Source organism: Kryptolebias marmoratus, linkage group LG23 (assembly GCF_001649575.2).
Source record: "Kryptolebias marmoratus isolate JLee-2015 linkage group LG23, ASM164957v2, whole genome shotgun sequence".
NCBI lineage: Eukaryota > Metazoa > Chordata > Actinopteri > Cyprinodontiformes > Rivulidae > Kryptolebias > Kryptolebias marmoratus.
Window position 1 is genome coordinate 13,863,787 of NC_051452.1, and position 6,319 is coordinate 13,870,105.

Genomic DNA, 6,319 nt, shown 5'->3' on the forward strand with positions numbered 1-6,319 from the left:
AATCATCAAAATTAAACGAAATAAACATTTGAAATATATGAGTTTGTATGTAATGTATGAATATAATATACAAGTTTCACTTTTTAAATGGAATTACTGAAATCAATCTACTTTTTCATGATATTCTAATTTTATGACCAGCACCTGTATGTTCAATAAGAACTTAAGTTTGTTTTTTTCCTGTTAGTAGAATTATATTCATGTTGTGTTGCTGAATATTTTACCTATAGATCAATGAGGAAAGTTTGCTGCTGATAATATCATCTCTTCTGGAATAAACTCATTAGGTTGTGTTGAATAATAAAAACCCTTCTGACCTGAGAGTTTCCAGGTGACAGTGTGGACTCTTTAGTCCAACAGACAGCAGCTGGATTCCTGAATCCTGCAGGTTGTTGTTACTCATGTCCAGTTCTTTGAGTCCAGAGGACTGGGAGCTGAGGACTGAGGACAGAACGTCACAGCTTCTCTCTGACAGGTTCCAAACACTCAGTCTGAGGAGAAAATGAGAGAAAAAATGAATTAAAAACTAGGAAAAAAATGTGTTTTCTTTAATAACACAGTGTAAATGCTGACTGCTGAAACTGGCTGAAGTAGCTGATGCTGAGTTATTAAAACTAAACAAAAAAAAAAAACAAGCTAAAAGCTAAAAGTAGGAAAACACCAGCTAAAAGTTAAAAGTCATGAAAGTCTAGCCAAAAGCTTAAATAGGAAAGGGCTAGCTGGTAGCTAAAAAGAGCAGAAAAATTAGAAGTAGCAAAATGGTAGCTAAAAACTAAATGTGGCATAAAAAGACAAAAATAGAACAAGCAGATTTAGAAGAGAACTGTTTTTGTAGTGAATTGAAGAGATCTTAATGCATGTATTTATATGGTGAAAATATTTTAAAATACAGTTAAATACTTAAGTTTACATTACTTTTTGAAAAATCAAAACTCATTCATTTGTGTTAAGTAATAAAAACCTCCTGACCCGAGAGTCTCCACGTGACAGTGTGGACTCTTCAGTCCAACAGACAGCAGATGGATTTCTGAATCTGTCAGGTTGGTGGTTCTCAGGTTCAGCTGTCTCAGACTGAAGGACTGGGAGCTGAGGAATGATGATACAGCTTCAACACTTCCCTTTAAGAGGTCACACACACTGAGCCTGAAGACAAGATATCAGTAAAGAAATAACTTTCAAGTTAACATCCATTCATCCAGACTGTCTTTTTGACCATTTTATTTTCTTTTATCAGCATCAAAATGTTATTTATTATTAAAAGATATTAAATGCATTAACATCAAATAAAATTAGGTGTGTCCTATTTGTCCAGTCTAGTTACTCTTGGTCAGTAGTCCTTTTTACATTACATAATTTTTTTTTTAATCAAATGTCATTAGTTTGATAATTTGTTGATGGTCCCTAAGCAAATCACTATGTTTCGGAAGAGGGAGCACACAGATGTGAGCTGACTGAACTCTTACTGCAAGCACTGGGTCAAATGGCATGAAAACAATGCTGAATCTTGTGTTTTTCATGTCAGTGTGTATGGTTTAGTATTTTTGTTCTTTGTTTCCAGTGTCACTAATCACCTGCCCTCAGCTGTTATTCTCCGGTCTGCCTGCCACGCCAACCTCACCTGTTTCTTGCCATGTTTCCAGCTGTAACAAGTTTTTTATTCACCCTCAATTCTATAAAGCCAATCTCATTTCCTTCATCCTCACTGGTTCATTCCTAGTAATAGTAATAAAACCAGACAAACGTACTTTGTCTCTTCAGACAATCCTGGGGTGATGGCTTGACTAGTTTTCAAGGTGATGTGTATCTCATTCCCATTGATTGTCTCCCAGATGCATCTGGTTTTATGATTGTATGAATATTGACTAATGGTGTTTGAATAAATGTGTTAAACTTTAAGGCAGGGGTGTCCAATCCTGGTCCTTGGGGGCCACCATTCCACATGTTTTACTTGTTTCTCTGATCCAACACACCTGATTTGAATCAATGGGTGATTAACAGGCTTCTGCAGAACAGACACTTGGGTAAGAAGAAGGGCAGAGCAGTCAACTGATCACCACCGGGTGCTGAGCTGGATTTGGTGACAGGGGAGACTGATGGACAGATCTGGTAAACCCAAACCAGTAGTGAGGGTGAACTAGGAATGTCTGGTGGAGCCCCCTGTCTGTGAGATCTTTAACTCACACCTCCAGGAAAGTGTTTCTTGTGTCCCAGGGGAGGTCGGAGTCATGGAATCTAAATGGGCCATGTTCACAGCCTCTATTGTAGATGTGGCTTCCAGAAGCTGTGGCCTGAAGGTCATTGGTGCCTGTCGCGGCAGCAACCAGAGGACCCACTGGTGATCGAGGCCATCAAGCTGAAGAAGAACACCTTTAGGGCTTGTCTGTCCTTGAGGACTCCTTAAGCAGCTGATAGATACATGGTGGCCAGAAGGACTGTGGTTTGTGTGGTTGCGGATGCAAAAATTTGGGCATGGGAGGAATTCAGAGAGGCCATAGGGAAGTATTTTCTGTTGGTCTTGAGGAGGTTATGGCAAATGATGACTCAGAAAGGGAAAAGCGGGCCCGTCTAAGGTCGTGCTTTGTTCGAGAAGGGAACTGCTGACCCGACCTGAGCATATTGTTGAGCGGTGGAAGAAGCACTTTGAGGATCTTAATCCGGCCACCATGTCCACCTTTGAGGAGGCAGAGTCTGGGCACTTGGGGGAAGACAAGTCTATTACCATGGCAGTGCTCACTGAGGTAGTCAAAAAGCTACCAGGTGGCAGGGTGCCAGAGGTGGATGAGATTCACCCTGAGTTTCTGAAGGCCCTGGATGTTGTGGGGCTGTCATGGTTGGCACGTCTCTTCAATGTTGCATTTAGGACCAGGACAACACCTGTGGAGTGGAAGCCCGGCATGGTGGTTCCCGTTTTTAAAAAGTGGGACTGGAGGATGTGTTCCAAGTATTGGGGGATCACACTTCTGAACCTCCCCAGAAAGGTTTACTCTAGGGCAGGGATACTCATTGCACGGCTCCCAAGCCACATGCAGCTCACCATGGTGGCTCTTGTGAAAGGTTGTAGCGGTTACAACAATACGCCAAAACAGCCAATAAATTTTTAAAACCTACTACAGAAACATATATTGCACTCTACATTCCAAGCACTTGCATTCTATTTCTCATTTTGCCTAAATTAAAGTTGGTTCCAAATGGGGGATACTGTGGAACACAGGCACTGTTTCCAACAGCACGCTGCCGCAGCCACACCGAGTCAACAGAGCTACACAGCAGCAGTGATACCACAAGCTAGCTAGCTCACTATATTTAGTGCGCAATATGGAGCAATTTATAGAGAAGACAAAAAACAGACGTGAGAAATAGTGAGGATTAAGAATTTGAAAAAGAAAAAATCTACATGACGATGTCGGAGAGGGGACAAGCACATCAGTGACGACAGGTGTTTTGAGTAAAAAACGAAAGGTATGATGCATAAAAGATGAGCACAGAAAGTTTCAAGAGAAATGGACCGAAGAATTCTTATAACATTAACAGAGAAACTGGCTGACCCATGCCCAGCTTGAATGTCTCACTGTGGTTGCAACAAATTACAAATACAACATGAAGAAAGTCAAGGACATGCACCACAGCTTCCGCTCATCTCAGTACTAAAGTACATTTAGTTTAAACATATAATGTGTTAGCTGTATTTATTTTTTGTTCATAGGTGGGTTGTTTGTTTTTTCCTTTATTCAATCCCTCCAGGATTTCACAGGCATTTTTTGTGATTGTTGCAGGCTAAAATGCCTGATTTTGTGGGGCATTTTCCGAAAAGTTGCGATGAAAAGTTGAGATTTTTTTAAACTAAAATCAATAAAAAACTATAACTTTTAATATATAAACCAAAAATACTTACTAATTTTGTAAGATAATTACCAACAAACATTGGCATTCTCAAAAGGTGCTTTATTTGAGAACTTTGAGAACTTATAAACTCACATTCATGACCATTTCTGGATTGTCCCTCAACTGCAGCTCTCCTCTCATGTTTTGCAGACACAAAGTGTTTGTCGATGGATGACTTGCGTTTATGTTCGATGATTACACTGCAGGACGTGCAAAACAGCTCCCCCCACTCTCGTGCAGCTGGGTAGGAAACTGTTTTGCGCGGCTAAAATCTTTGTGGGCAAATGTGAAGCATTAGCTCACATTTCCGCTTCAGTTGCTCCACCTGCATGCTCCCTGCATTGTGAGGTTAACAAAATGTGACGTCATGTGTCTTCTTTGTGAGTTTTTTTTTTTTTCTTCCTCGTGAGTTATTTGGGGTTATTTTGTATTCCACACTACACAAACCCACAAAGAAGAGACTAGACCACAGAAACGGTGGCAAATCACTTTAGAAACAATAAATATTGGGTGAAAGTTGTGGGAAAGTTGTGGTGTCTTTGGCAAAGTCGCAAAAAGTTGCGATTTTGTGGGGTTTGCTTGATTTTGTGTTAATAGTTGCGATTGTAACATCGCAAAATCCTGGAGGGTCTGTTTATTTGAGTGACTTGGTGTGATATTGCGGCTGTCCCTTTGACTTTGATCTGTCAATATGGCTCTTTTGAAAAAAAAAAATAGTGAAAATCATTGCTCTAGGGTGTTGGTATGGAGACTCCATCTGACTGTCGAACCTCAGCTCCAGGACGAACAGTGTGGCTTTCGTTCCTGTTGTGGAACAGTGGACTAGATTTTCACCCTTGCAAGGTTTCTAAGGGGCCTTGTCTCCGATCCTAAGAAGTCAAGAAGTAGGCTCAGGGTTGAGAGACGTTCCTTTTTAAACACACCATTCATAATATCTCCATCCACAAGTTTTTTGTCAATTGACTATTTTTTTAAGTTAATAGATTCAGAAGTATTGCTGGAACAGTTCTTAAAACGGCTGTATTTTCTAACAACCTTGGCCAGCTGCTTCTCAGCAGAGCAGCAGAAGAAAAATGACTCCATCAAAGCCCACCCGCTTTTCCACATAAACATGCCCACAATAACTTCTTATACTTGGCGCATACCCCTGTGAGAAAAAGTTTGTCCAGAACCTTTTGTGGAGAAGGGGTGCATGAAGCTATTAGTAGAACATAATGATTCAATTATTGTCACACAACTAGGTTAATGAGAGCTGATAAAGTAACTAATAAAGCAGCCTTAAATAAGCAGAAAGGGATAAAATTATCTAGATATGTTAAAAACTGATAAAAGTGCTGAAGAATCTTGTATCTCAGAGGCTGTATGAAGCTGAAACAGTAGAAAAATGTGTCAGAGCAGCAGAGAAAACTGACCTGAGAGTTTCTAGTTTACAGTTTGGATTCTGCAGTCCATCAGACAGCGGCTTCACTCCTGAATCATGGATCCTCAAGTCCAGTTCTCTCAGACTGGAGGACTGAGAGCTGAGAACTGAGGACAGAGCTTCACATGTTTTCTCATACAGGGTACAGTCACTCAGTCTGAAGAAGAAATAGGGCAAGAATGAATCTGTAACTTTTTCTCCAGTAAAAACAACAGTAATATATTTAGAAACATCCCACTGTATCTGTACTTACAGAGCTTTGTTGGAGGCTTTGACCACTGGCAGCAGCCTCAGAAGAACCTCCTCTGAAGCAGAATATTTCTTCAGGTCAAACACATCCAGATCTTTTCCTGATGACAGTAAGATGAAGACCAGAGCTGACCAATGAGCAGGAGACAGTTTATCTCTGGAGAGACTTCTTGAACTCAGAGACTGTTGGATCTCCTCCACTAGAGAACCATCATTCAGTTCATTCAGACAGTGGAACAGATTGATGCTTTTCTCTGCAGACAGATTCTCACTTATTTTCTTCTTGATGTACTGGACTGTTTTCTTATTGGACTGTGAGCTACTTCCTGTCTGTTTTAGCAGGCCTCGTAGGAGAGTCTGATTGGTCTGCAGTGAAAGACCCAGGAGGAAGCGGAGGAACAAGTCCAGGTGTCCATTTGGACTCTGTAAGGCCTTGTTCACAGCACTCTGATGGAGATACTTAAGTTTCGTAGCCCTAAAAAATATTGATTTCCTGGAGTTAGGTGGATTTTCGTTCATCAAATTGATCTTATATTTGATGAAGGTCCGATAGACAAAAAGAGCTGCCAGAAGCTCTTGAACACTCAGATGGACAAAGCAGAACACCTTGTCCTGGTACAGCCCTCTCTCCTCTTTAAAGATCTGTGTGAACACTCCTGAGTACACTGAGGCTGCTCTGATATCGATGCCACACTCTGTCAGGTCTGATTCATAGAAGATCAAGTTTCCTTTCTGCAGCTGCTCAAATGCCAGTTTTCCCAGAGACTT

The 6,319-nt window shown here is 40.9% G+C and overlaps 1 protein-coding gene across 3 annotated transcripts in view; it reads right to left on the bottom strand.

Moving 5' to 3' along the window:
• The window catches only part of LOC108242155 (NACHT, LRR and PYD domains-containing protein 12-like), a 608,460-nt gene that overhangs the window by 4,288 nt on the left and 597,853 nt on the right, over positions 1 to 6,319 (bottom strand). The gene's annotated exons all lie outside the window — the stretch shown is intronic.